Source organism: Medicago sativa, chromosome 1 (genome assembly GCF_051527215.1).
Source record: "Medicago sativa cultivar Bolivia chromosome 1, Bolivia_mono, whole genome shotgun sequence".
Lineage (NCBI taxonomy): Eukaryota > Viridiplantae > Streptophyta > Magnoliopsida > Fabales > Fabaceae > Medicago > Medicago sativa.
In genome coordinates, this window is record NC_140749.1 from 15,694,261 (window position 1) to 15,707,336 (window position 13,076).

Sequence of the window (13,076 nt, forward strand, 5' to 3'; positions counted from 1 at the left end):
TATATTTGATAAATTAATTTGCAGCGGGATCGTAAAATATAGCACAAATCAGGTAAAAACAAAGTCATGATATTTGATTTTTTTGGCCCTAAGTATGTACATATATCTATAAGTCGATACTCAACGATTTCAATTTGTTAAACCAAGACGATTCTATAATAAGATGCTTATCGTGCATGCTGTTAACGAACGACATAGATAATAACACTCGGCACATGTTATTGAAAGATATCGAATCCGATGCTAAAACAACCAAAGACTAAAGAGGCTTATAAAATCTAAAACATAGATCAACCAAATATTCCATAGGAAGCTACGAAAATTAAACATAACAAAGCATTTGTTCAATGAGCCTTTGAACACTTAATTATTAAAACTTCTAAAGATAATTCAGTCGGACACCACACAAACAAATACAATCATCCCTCCACGTAATTCCAACGCTGCTGCAAATACTTTCCAACAATCTCAGCATCGCATGTCATTTTTTTACATGCAAGTACTTCCGGGCACCATCATTAAAATGAGACTTGGTGATCACCTTAAAGAGAAAACCCTTTCCACATATATCAGCAATCTCGATGGGGACAGGCGATGCAGCCGGATTCTACATTTTAAATTATAAAGAAATTAGTTAAATATCACCAGTAAATTACACTAACTGAGATAATCTAATCGCAAAAAAGATCTATTATATAGAGTTGACAGCTTTTATTCTTTTGGTTTTTTTTATATATTCTCAGCCTTTTTATTCACGTATTTAAAGCAGTATATATAAGTACCGTACCAAACCATTCTCCCGAACAATATCCTCACACGACTTGCCAAAAAATTCAGCGGCAGCACGATCAAGCAACGTAAAAGTTGCACTATCAGTCTCATCAGCAACACGACAATCTATCTTGAACCTACATGTAGAAAAAAAAACAATTATGATTGTGTTGAATACTGTTAATAAGATATACAGATAATTAAGATCTCTATTGCACTTACCTCGGATCCACAGCCAACACATGTTTGTTGCACTTGATTGTTAATATATTGTAGCACTTGATTGCAAATTAACCATTAATCAACTATTTCCTTCTATACACTCTACTACTACACGATATCAATCAACTATTTCCAAATAAGAAAACAAACTCACTGAGTGCGGCAACACTGATGATTTGACCAAATTATTATTGCTTTGAGTGGGCAACGCCATATGATGTAGAAAAAACGGAAATGAAATGGTAAAGAAGTTGCCATATATATTTTTTTTTAAGAAAGAAGTTATCATTTTTGTAAACCAAATTAATTATCTATTGATTACGACAAAACCATGATGGTGTAAAAAAACGGAAATAAAAATAACAATATGGCAAAAATAAAAAACATTGGAGCCAAACAGTGTAATTGCTAAAAAAAAAAATGGTACCGCTAATTGCTATTTTTTTTCTGATTAAAAACAGTGTATTTGTACCTTACACGGAAAAAATGGTACCAAATTATAGAAAACAATTTATCTTATATAAGGACGACATTATTTTGGCAAAAATAAAAACATTGGAGCCAAACAGTGTAATTGCTAAAAAAAAATGGTACCGCTAATTGCTATTTTTTTCTGATTAAAAACAGTGTATCCGTACCTTACACGAAAAAATGGTACCAAATTATAGAAAACGATTTATCTTATATAAGGACGACATTATTTTCGGAGACTTAAAAAATTAGTTTGATACGATGATATATAAAAGTGGTACTCTGTTTTGATACGGTCGGATTAAAATGTATATCATACATATTGTTAAGGCAAAATGCACATGTACATAAAACAATACTGTATATTTGATACCATTTTTTAATCAAAGGCAAAATGAGACGGTTGGATGTATATGTACATTAGTAAGGCAATACGCACTACTACAATTTTGATTTTTAATAGCAGAAATTTAATAGCGCTTTTGGGAAAATGCTATTAAAAAACTCTCACAAAGGGGTTAAATAGCGCTTTAAGCAAAACGCTATGGAACCCACTCCCTTCATTAGCGCTTTTCATGAAACGCTAAGTTATCTACACCCATTATTAGCGCTTTAGATAAAACGCTGTGTAACTGTATTGGCACTTTTGGAAAATTAAAAGAAAAAAATAAAAACAAAACATGCACATGTTATTTATTTTATTTTATTTATCACAATTAAGCATTTGTGAATCGCTCTTCTTCTCACTCATGGTCATCATACTCCAAATAAATCTAGAAACGCAAAAACCTTCCTCATCTTCACGCAGAAACCCTTCTCACCATTCTTCGTTCTTCTTCTCTCTTCTTCCTCGTCAAACTCATCCTTCTTCTTCTTCCCTGACAGAAATCACTTAACCCTAACAACCTTATGCTCTCCATCGGTCCCCTTGTTGAACCCATATTTCATAGATCCCTGAGATTCAACTACGACGGTGACTCATTAGCTCGCAAATAAAGACGATGAAGGTAGGTCCACTTCTTTTCTTTTCCAATCTGCTTTCTCTCGTCTTCTCACTCATGTTCTCCATCATTTTTTCAGTTTTAATTTTGTGTTTGTTCTTTTTCCTAAGATATATGGTTTTCGCTGAAAAATTGGAAAGCACGGCGACGACACCGACACCGACAAGTGGTGGCGATTCATTGCTCCAAAAGTAGGGCTTAAACACCTTTCTTATTTGAAGATTGTTACTACTGTTGTTGGTTTTATTTTTCAGATCTGAATAATAATTATTGTGACATGTTGAGAAAAGTCAAGCAAATGATGTAGGTTTAGTTAAATTGGGTTTGTGAGTAAGAACCAAGTTCGGCTTATTAACTTGTTTTGGGTAACAATTGCAGGTCCTTATTAAGTTCTCTTGTACAACTTGACATGTGAAACAAGAACAATATTAAAAAGGAAAGCTGCAGTTGATTTCTCTGTTGTATGTGAGTCTCTGATCTGTGTCACTGTGTGATTAATTGCATATTATTCTTTCGTATTTTATTTTCTCATGAAGTTTGATGTCCATCCTTTTAATAACATTGCTTTTATTTTAGAGTTTTTAGGATTTAGTGTTTAAAGATTGTTGGTTTATTGTTTTCCTATACAAGAATTAGAGATTTTAGAATGTTCTGTTGCTACAATTTTTTCATATATTATCATCATGTCTCATAAATCTGAGTTCCATGGTAATTTAGATCATGTCTCAAATGACACATGTACCTCTGCCCTGCCTGATGTTATAGTAGCGTTGGTTTCTTCTTTTTAAACTAATATTAAACTATGAAGCATGAACACATCTAGGACTAGGCGTGTCGCGGTTTCTAACACGTGTACTCCTATGACACTCGTACGTCACGTGTCAGACAAGTGTCCTAAATACAATTGTTTTTCCTTTACTTCGACACTCCATGCACCGATGTCCGACACCTATATAACACTCATACGAGGTGTGTCGCACAACTCAAACATTTTTTTGAAATTTTTTTTTTCTCTTGCTTCCACACACCTTAGATACAAAGTTAAGTGTGTTGAGAAATGTTAGATCAATGAGGGGTTATAAACATTAAAGTCATTTACAACGTTTTTAGCTTTTTCAATAGAAGATGGATAAATAAAAGTCAAATATCATCTTATTTTGTTTTAGAATTTTTTTAATGAAATAAATTACTCAAATTAGATGAACATGCATGTTTTTTGAATCTCTATTTGGATCTTTTATAAACAAATTGATATATATGTAGCGGTGTTGGTGTCCAAGTGTCAATGTTGTGTTAGGTGTTCGTGTCGAAGTCCATGCTTTATAACTAATATATTGCCTATAGTGTCTGATATTATGTTATTGAAATATTTTCCTACTATAATCGATATCTCATGCATAAAAACAAAATTGCTAACCTGTTTTGAATCAACATGAACTAGAACCCAAACTAATATATTGCCTATAGTGTCTGATATTATGTCACTGAAATATTTGCCTATAGTGTCATTCATATCCATCTCTTTTGTGAAGTGTATAAATTAGAAGTTGAGAAAAGCCATTCCTAATTGTAAGCTAGTTTTTATTAAGTACCAATTGAATGGACAATTAAACATGTACGTAAAACTAATTGAATGGATTTCTTTGATATTTTCTTTGTTAATAATATAAATTGTTGTTATTATAAACTAAACAAATAAATAAAAAGAGTCCTTAATATGAGCACATGTACGTATGGCTAACAAAAAAGGCATTTGAGAATTTGTTTGAAATTTTGAAAAAGGTTATCAAATATAGATTTTTCTAGTCAATTTGGATCTCTACTTTTTTGAGATTAAATGTCAAAACAATCTATGTATGCCTTATTAGTTGGAATACATTGGCCACATAGAAGGAATAGAGTTGGCTTGTCCATGCTACTTACTTATTTTTTAGATTTCATGATAGAGAGAATGTATGCGATCTGTATAGAAAACATTGACACTGATTGTTTGATTACTTGGCTATATATAGGTTCACCTTTTTCTTCTTCTTTTTTTCTAATGTCATAGTGTGTATATAGGTTCTGCTTGTGTTGTAGTGCCTTTGCATATATACCTTTAAGACATGTAATATGAAGTGTTAACTAGAGATAGAATATAATTTTAACTACCTTGCGAATGTTTAAATTTGATTTAACCATTTGTCAATGTTTGAGATCATGTTAATATCACTATAAACAGAGTGTGTTTTTTTACTTGCAATAATTTATGGTTGTCTTAATTTCTTTTTTCATTTTCATTTCCAATTGCTAACCTATATTTCGATAACCAAAACTTGAAATTGATTTATACTTTAATTTTTGATTTTAGGAACAAGATTTCCAGCTTTTGGATTCAAACTCTTCTCAAGCTAAGCTTCTGATTTTTTCTACCGATTATCTACAAAGCATTTGGATAGACTATCCTCATCTCTCGTGAATCAGGTTAGTTCACTTCGTCGTGTTTATTATGGTAGAGATATAAAATTTGAGCATGTGAGATATGTGCTGGAAATTGAACAATAAAGAATTAAATTGTTGTGTGGTTATAAGTTGTTAAATTGTTGATTGTGGTTAAGATTGATACACATATTGGGGACCCCCACTAAATCTAGAATGAAGATGAGTATTAATAGGTAATATGCAATGTATTAGTGAAACTGTTAGTGAAAAATTATAGGAATAGCTTATGACATGTCCATAAGATTTCCTTGATAGCTTACGAGAACAACTTATAGTTTATATAAAAACAGTTTGACTTTATTTTACCATTTATTAAAGAAATAACTTGTAGATAAGCACTTATATGATAAGCAATTATGCCTTTATCCGGTAAGAACAACTTGATGTTTTCTTGAGAAGCTTTTTCATGTTTGACAAGCTTTATAAATGATGGATTCTACAATTTAACAAGCTTTTTCATGCTAAGGCTGCTCCTTAGACACCTTTGTATCTGTCATACAAGTTCCTATTCTCGAGGTCAACCAGTTGGGGAAGAAAGCCAAGGTTTTGTCAGTTACATTGGAGTGGTCGATCGTCGGGAGGTTCCAATTTGTATGGAAAATTGGAGAAAAAAGCCAAGGTTTTGTTAGTTACTTTAGGTTTGTTATCGTTCTTATATACATTTGTGCACGAACTTTGCATTTTTATTTAAGTGTACATTAGATTTTTTTTTGAAAGGAATAAGTGTACATTAGATGTCATGTGTAATTAAGTTTTTTTATCAACACATTATTGTTTATTTATATTAATGGGTTACTAGTGTTTCTGATATGTATAATATTTTTTGTCTGGTCAGTAGATGCTTTTAGTTGTGGATGTAATTAAAAAAAAAAAGGGACTTTTATTAGCGCTTTTCTTAAAGTACTATTAAAAGGGGTAACTAAGATAGCGCTTTTCGGAAAACGCTAAGAAACATCTGTCTAAAAATAGCATAAAAATAAGGCTTTATTAGCGCTTTTCTGAAAGCGCTATTGAAGTATTGCTATTTAATAGCGTTTGGAAAGCGCTATTATAGGCTCCTGACCTATTATAGCGGGGGCTTTCTTAGCGCTTGATAAGCGCTATTAAGAGCCAAAATGAGTGCTATTAAAGGGGGTATTTTGTGGTAGTGACGGTTGGATGTATATTTACATAATACATAATACATAATTAAGGCAACTTTCTTGATCAAAGGTCTAATGCATTGCAAAAAATTTGTTTGAGGAGCATTAAATGCTAGAAGCAAAATGAGGCGCCACGTGTACTTATGCTCATGGAAGTATCCTTTTGTATTATATAAAGATTTCTTGTCACTGAATTTATGAGGGAATATATTCATTTTCTCGTCTTTGATTTCATGCTAAATGTTTGATGAAATGTCAATTTGGTGGAAAAACTTTTTTTTTTTCTTTTTTTTCTTCTTGTAAGTTAGATGCTAAAAGACTTGGGTTGTGTTTGGATAAAACACTTAATTTGAATTTGCAACTTATTATTTATAGCATAAGCATTTATCATATAAGCGGATATGAATAAACTATCTGCCTGTTTTGATTGGCTTATTTTAGCTTATATACTGGCATAATGTTTGTGAGACTGTTTAAGAGAACTTATGAAAAAGCTTATGTTTTTAGCTTATGTTCATAAACTCCAACATAGTTTACGAAATAACTTATAGCTTGTGCGAAAATAGTGTAACATTATTTTAACTTTTGTTATAGAAATAGCTTATATATGAGTGTTTATTATGATAAGCACTTATGCTATAAGATGACAATTAAGTTGTCTATCAAACAAGACTTATTTCTGTTACACAATATAAATAAAGTAAAATTGTTTTTTGTATAAGATATAAGCTGTTTTATTCAGCTATATTGGAGATTCTATGGAAATAAGCTTAAAATAGCTTATGATTCACAAATGCCTATGCTAGTAGATATGCTCAAATAAGCAAATTCAGATAGGCCTTTATTAAGTGTTTGCTTTGGCGGTCATTTCAGTTTCACCATGTGTTTTGACAAGATGCTACAACTAATGACTATAGTTTCACCGCATGTTTAAGATTTCAAAATAGAGTCAGTTTCGATAAACCTTTCTAATAGCACTTATGTAAGAAGAAATGTTAAGAGAATCTCATGATAATCATGAGTCCATCAATGCCTTATGTGGAAGAGGTCTAATATCCAATCAGTTCTGAGAATATAATAGGAATGGAAGCTGGAAGTGATTTTTTCCCTTTGAATCCCGATAGTGAAAAAGATTTCTAAAACCTATTTGGGAAACCTTGATATGTTTTGAATGAGTAGGAAGATCATTGTGCAATGGATTCAAAAGGACTTTGTTTACTATTAATTTGCTCCTTACATTGTCTTATTTTCCATGTATCATTTGGAATTGGATTTGAATTTGTTGTTAAATTGTTATTGAACTTGGTCAATGCCAACTGTCATTTTGGATTAGGTATTAGTGGTTTCTTTTTATTATATTTTTTTCTCCTTGCATATTTTCTACTTTTTGATATTTGTTTTACATTATCTAGACTGGATGAGATTGGCATGTTCGCTCCGTAAATCAATGACTTGGCCAAATAATCACTGCGAGTAAAATGTTAGATACAACGTCCGTAAGGCCTTGCAATTGTGTGTGTGAGTTTTATGTGGTATTTGCTACTTCGTACCTATCACGTTTTGCCACTAGCATGACTCCCCCAATCTAGTCCCTCGAGTGATATGGCTTTTTTGACCCTATCTGAAATTTCAAAGATTAAATGGGTTAGGGATTGGCCCAATCAATGATGGGTCGTCCCCCGTTGAACCGACATTAAACTATACATATATCTTGCTCTAGGGTTTTCTCTCCCGCCGTTGCTAAACTCATTGGGAGCTTTTGTGTACTCTTCTCCACTGGCATTGGTCTCGTTTCATAAATATTCTCCAATCTAGCTCCAATTCCTTGATTTCTTCTCCCGTTTTAGGTGATTGTCGTTCTCTTGTTGAATCTGTTTTTCACGGAGTGGTAAGGTTTTTCTCTTTTCACGGTATTTTTCGTTTTTTATTGTTTGAATGTGTATATCTGATTTTTGCACATGCTTCCTTGATTGGATTTATTGTATCATTATTTTCGATCTGTTTCTTTCCGTGCTACCCCTAATTTTCATATGCTTTGCTGTATTTCTACTTTTTTATGTACTTGACAGAGTAACTTGAGGAATTTGAAAGACGCAATGCAATATATTTCTTGAATGACATTTTTGACTGGGGCAATATTATGTCGAGATTGTTTAACTAATAACTTCATGTAGAAATTTAATGGGATTATAATATCTCATTTGTTTTCTTTTGCATTGTCAAGTCAAGTAGTTTACTTGTTATTATCATGTGTTCATGGCTAGTTTCATGTTGGTTTTGATTAAATCAGGGAACTTAATGTTCTGTCTCTTTTTTCTTTCATTTCATTCAACTTTCCCAGATCGAGACAGAAGACATTGAGTTTAAGTTCTGATGTAGAGATTTAAGTTCATTGTTCTTATAGGCTGTGATACAAATAACTGTCTTTGCGATGTGAATTAATCAAAATGTTTCACAAAACTTATTAAAACTATTTATATTATCATATAAATAATGTATAATAACTTATATTAATAATTTTTCCATAATTATAACACTCATTTATAAACTTTGTAATGTTTGAAACTTAGTATACAAAGTTTTGTTATAAATAATTTGATGCTCTAAGAAATGCATGATGAAATCAATTCCAAAAATATATGACTTTAAACCTTAGTTGTTTGCATCAATTTTTATGATATTTAATTCTTAGCCTAAAATGTAATTATTCTTTCATTATTGGTTCATGCTCCTTTCATGGAGATATAATATTCATAAACTATTTTATAAATCAGATTTGATGATTAAAATTGTTGAGTTATGCTTTAAGTTTTAAGAAGACATGTTTAAGAATGCATTTAATATGAATTAGTGTGTTCTCAATTCAAAAAAGAGCCAATGTTGTATAAAGTGAAATTTCTGAATAATATTCCCTAATTTTACATTTATTCCTTCTAAGATATCTTTATGAATGATAAATGATTCAACATCATTTCGACAAAATTCATCTGTCTGCATTCTTAATGAAATGATTATAATATTCTTAAAATGCATTTCTAAATAAGTTCTTGTTGTAAAATGCAACTTGAATCATTCTTTCTTTTAATGGTTCATCTAAACTTTGTTCCTAAGATGACATATCATGATATACCTTAGAATTGGATCATAAAAATACCTTAATTGTAAAATTTCATAACTGTATAAAATTTGATGATGTTCATAAATTTTGGTTTACTCATTAACATATTCATTTCCTGATTCTTAAGTGATATATTTTGAAAATGGTTTTTGCAGATATGTTAATATGTATTATGAAAATTTCATTCTCCAAACATGTTTTTAAATGGATCCTAATTTTGGATTTATCTTTGAAAGATTTTCAAAAGAAACACATCATTTGTGCTTGAACTTTTTATGATGTTGAGAATGTTTTCATCACAAAGATCAATTAAAATTTGCATGTATAAGCCTAATGAATTAACACTTGTGTAAATTCATATTTTTTAGGCAAAACTTTAAATGTATATTGATTGCATTATTAATCAATATCTTGTTATGTAAATGTCTTTCTATATCTTTTATAGAAAACGCATCCCTGATCATTAATACGCTAAAACTCCATGAGTTAGTCTCTTAATATATGTTTGTGCATAAATATGTTGCATGAATACTTCTCTTCAAACTCATCTTATGTGTTTAGAATCTCTTTTAAGCATGAAAACTTGAAAGATAAGTACCTAAGAGAACTCACACAAGCACACTTACAGATAAGTTTAAACACATACTAGATTATGAACATGTGTGTTTTTCAAATTCCAAATACATGTAGTTGATTTCTATTATATTGAGAAAATCATCATTTTTGAAGGGTTATACCAATCCTTATGCAACAATGAGGGAGAAAAAAAATTACCAAACAATTTAACTTTAATTTTAAAGCTCTAAATTTGACTTTATAGTTAGAGTACCTTTTCACTAAAAAAAAAAAAAAACTTTTAACCACAAATAATTTAGTCAAACGCAAGTGATTTTAGCAAAATAAGAAGCACTTCTATTAAAGAAGTGAAAGTTTTTTTTTTAAAAGTTGACGATCATTTCATATCACATAATTTATATATTTTAGATATACAGTACAAAAAAAAACATATGCAAATCGTTCCTTTGAGTACATCCGATAGAATTGAAATGACACGTAGAAACATATACAAATCATTGAATTTAAATCGAGATCATTGAATTCAAATCGAAAACTTACATGTTTTTATATGACATGAAAGTACCACTTAAATTGAAGGGAAAATCATATTGAATAACTAATTTGGTACCATAGAAGTACATTTTTTCACTTGCATAAGAAAATTGGTGACAATATGAAACCCTAATAACTAACTAATTTGGTCTCACTCAGTCCTCAACAGTCATCCCTCACCAGCTCACCCACTTTTTCTCGCCGGCCACCGTAAGATTCTCACTCTTCCAGGCTTTCATTTTCATGTTTCACTTCCAGAGTTGTTTTTTTTCTTCTCACTTATGATATTGTATTGTATTGTAAAGTTTCCATTTTTGTAACAATCTCATTGTTTCCTCATTCATATTTTCATTTACTTCTCTTAAATTATGGTTACTATTTCTGAAATCATTCATCATTTGTATTTCATTTGAGATTTTGTTTAGTAATTTCCTTTCACTGAATTTATGAGTGAATATATTCATTTTCTCGTCTTTGATTGCATGCTAAGTGTTTGATGAAATGCCAATTTGGTGAAAAAAAACTTTTTTTTCTCCTTGTAAGTTAGATGCTAAGAGACTTGGGTTGTGTTTGGATAAAACACTTAATTTGAATTTGCAGCTTCTTATACCATAAGCATTTATCATATAAGTGGTTATGAATAAACTATCTGCCTGTTTTGATTGGCTTATTTTAGCTTATATACTAGCATAATAATGTTTGTGAGACTGTTTGAGTGAACTTATGAAAAATGTCAAAATATCATGATTTCGATAATACAATATATGTCATATGTTATTCTTACATATGTATTTTCATGAATTGATTTTTGATGACTTATCTAAAAATCATATTCAATGTATTTCAATATGAATATTTTAATTGAGTTTTATCGTTGATAGGATTTCAACAAAATAAAATAAATTCAAAATTGATCTAAAAAGGGATTTACATATTTTGTTCCTAAACTAATATTGAACATGTTATTGGCATGAATATTTTGTTTAATCATTGTTGAATGTCTACCTTGTTGCACTTGCTAAATTTGGAGACAAAAATAGAGATATAAACATCAATGACATACTAGTATATGTTTGTGCATAAATATGTTGCATGAATACTTCTCTTCAAACTCATCTTATGTGTTTAAAATCTCTTTTAAGCATGAAAACTTGAAAGATAAGTACCTAAGAGAACTCACACAAGCACACTTACATATAAGTTTAAACACATACTTGATTATGAACATGTGTGTTTTCCAAATTCTAAATACATGTAGTTGATTTCTATTATAATGAGAACATCATATTGCATATTCATTTAAAGATGTTTACCTATTGAAAATATTTAGAAAAATCTTCAACATGAAAATCTTTGAAGAGAGAAATATTTTTGACATTGTGTCATTATTCAAATGATAAACTGAAATTGTTGAAAATGATCAATTGATCATAATTGTCATTATTCAAATGATAAACTGAAATGCATATTAATCATGATACATGCTTGATTATGTTTGATAAGAGAATATGACTTCGCAAGAAAACATGATTCTTATGTGCAACATATTTTTATTGTTTCTTCCCACATCTGTTCTTCATTTTTTTATATATCATACTCAATATTTTTTAATAGATGCCAAAAGGGGGAGAGATATATGTGATGAGAGAGTAACATAGGATGGGGAGAAAAATCCAAGATGTATTTGATCAAAATGAAGAATGTAAAGAATTAACCTCTTGCATATGTTTAGGGGGAGTTTAATTAGAATGATAAGAATTAAACTCTTGCACGTGTTTAGGGGGAGCTTAATTTCATATCTATGAACAATCTTACATTTTTTATTATACACATCTATAAAATTTAAGACGTATTCAAAAGGTTTGTCATCATCAAAAAATGGGAGATTGTTGAAACAAAAATCTTTTTTATAAATGTTTTAACGATAACAAACCTTATGGAATAAACACTAAGTTTTATGAATGATGATCTACTGATGTTTGCACTTAAGTCTTTTCACAAAAGTTGACAAGAAAGAAGTCTCTTACAAGTGCATATATATACTCATTGGAAGAATACCAAAACAGTACTATCACAAGCTCATAGAAAATATAAAAAGAATATTGTTTGAATCAAATAAGTGTTGATTGAAGATTTAACAAGAAGATAAATTTTATGATCAATTGACACATCCTCGTCACCACATGGTTTTCATCAAAGCCTTAAAGATTTGAGGAATAAATGATTAAAATTTGATAGGAATTATCTTCAAATAGCTTCTAAAAAGAGTTTAAGGAAAAGGTACAAAAGTTTCATTCAAAAGAATGATTGAATGTACCTTCATGATTACATGCATGCTTAAACTAAAACATCTCAAAGATACTAAATGGAAAGAAACATTGTGTGCAATCACCAACATGAACTATGAGATAAATTGCATCATCAACAAAATAATTAAAGGTTAATTAACCGAGAATGTATTGTCATCCCATATAGAAGAGAACATTATCAACTCCGATGAAAGAATGTTCTCATGATGAGGATGCATATTACACTATAAATTATTCTCATCATTTCATCAAAATGGTTAAAATCAGCTTTAATGAGAAATCAATTCATGAATGAATTATTTATTAAGTCATTCATTTATGATATTGATCGGAGAATGATCAAAGAAGAAAATTCATGATCATATGCTTTGAGATTCTATCATAAAATACTTATGATGGTCCAAGAATCCTCTATCACTATTTAAGATATGATTTGGAGAACAGAAATCAA

At 30.1% G+C, this 13,076-nt stretch overlaps 1 long non-coding RNA gene across 1 annotated transcript; it reads left to right on the forward strand.

Moving 5' to 3' along the window:
* Positions 1-2,251: 2,251 nt before the first annotated feature.
* LOC146953045 (uncharacterized) lies at positions 2,252-5,763 on the forward strand. The gene is made up of 4 exons (XR_015026459.1): positions 2,252-2,471; positions 2,576-2,656; positions 2,844-2,930; positions 4,816-5,763. It is a non-coding gene; the product is annotated as an uncharacterized LOC146953045 (long non-coding RNA).
* The last annotated feature ends 7,313 nt before the right edge of the window (positions 5,764-13,076 follow it).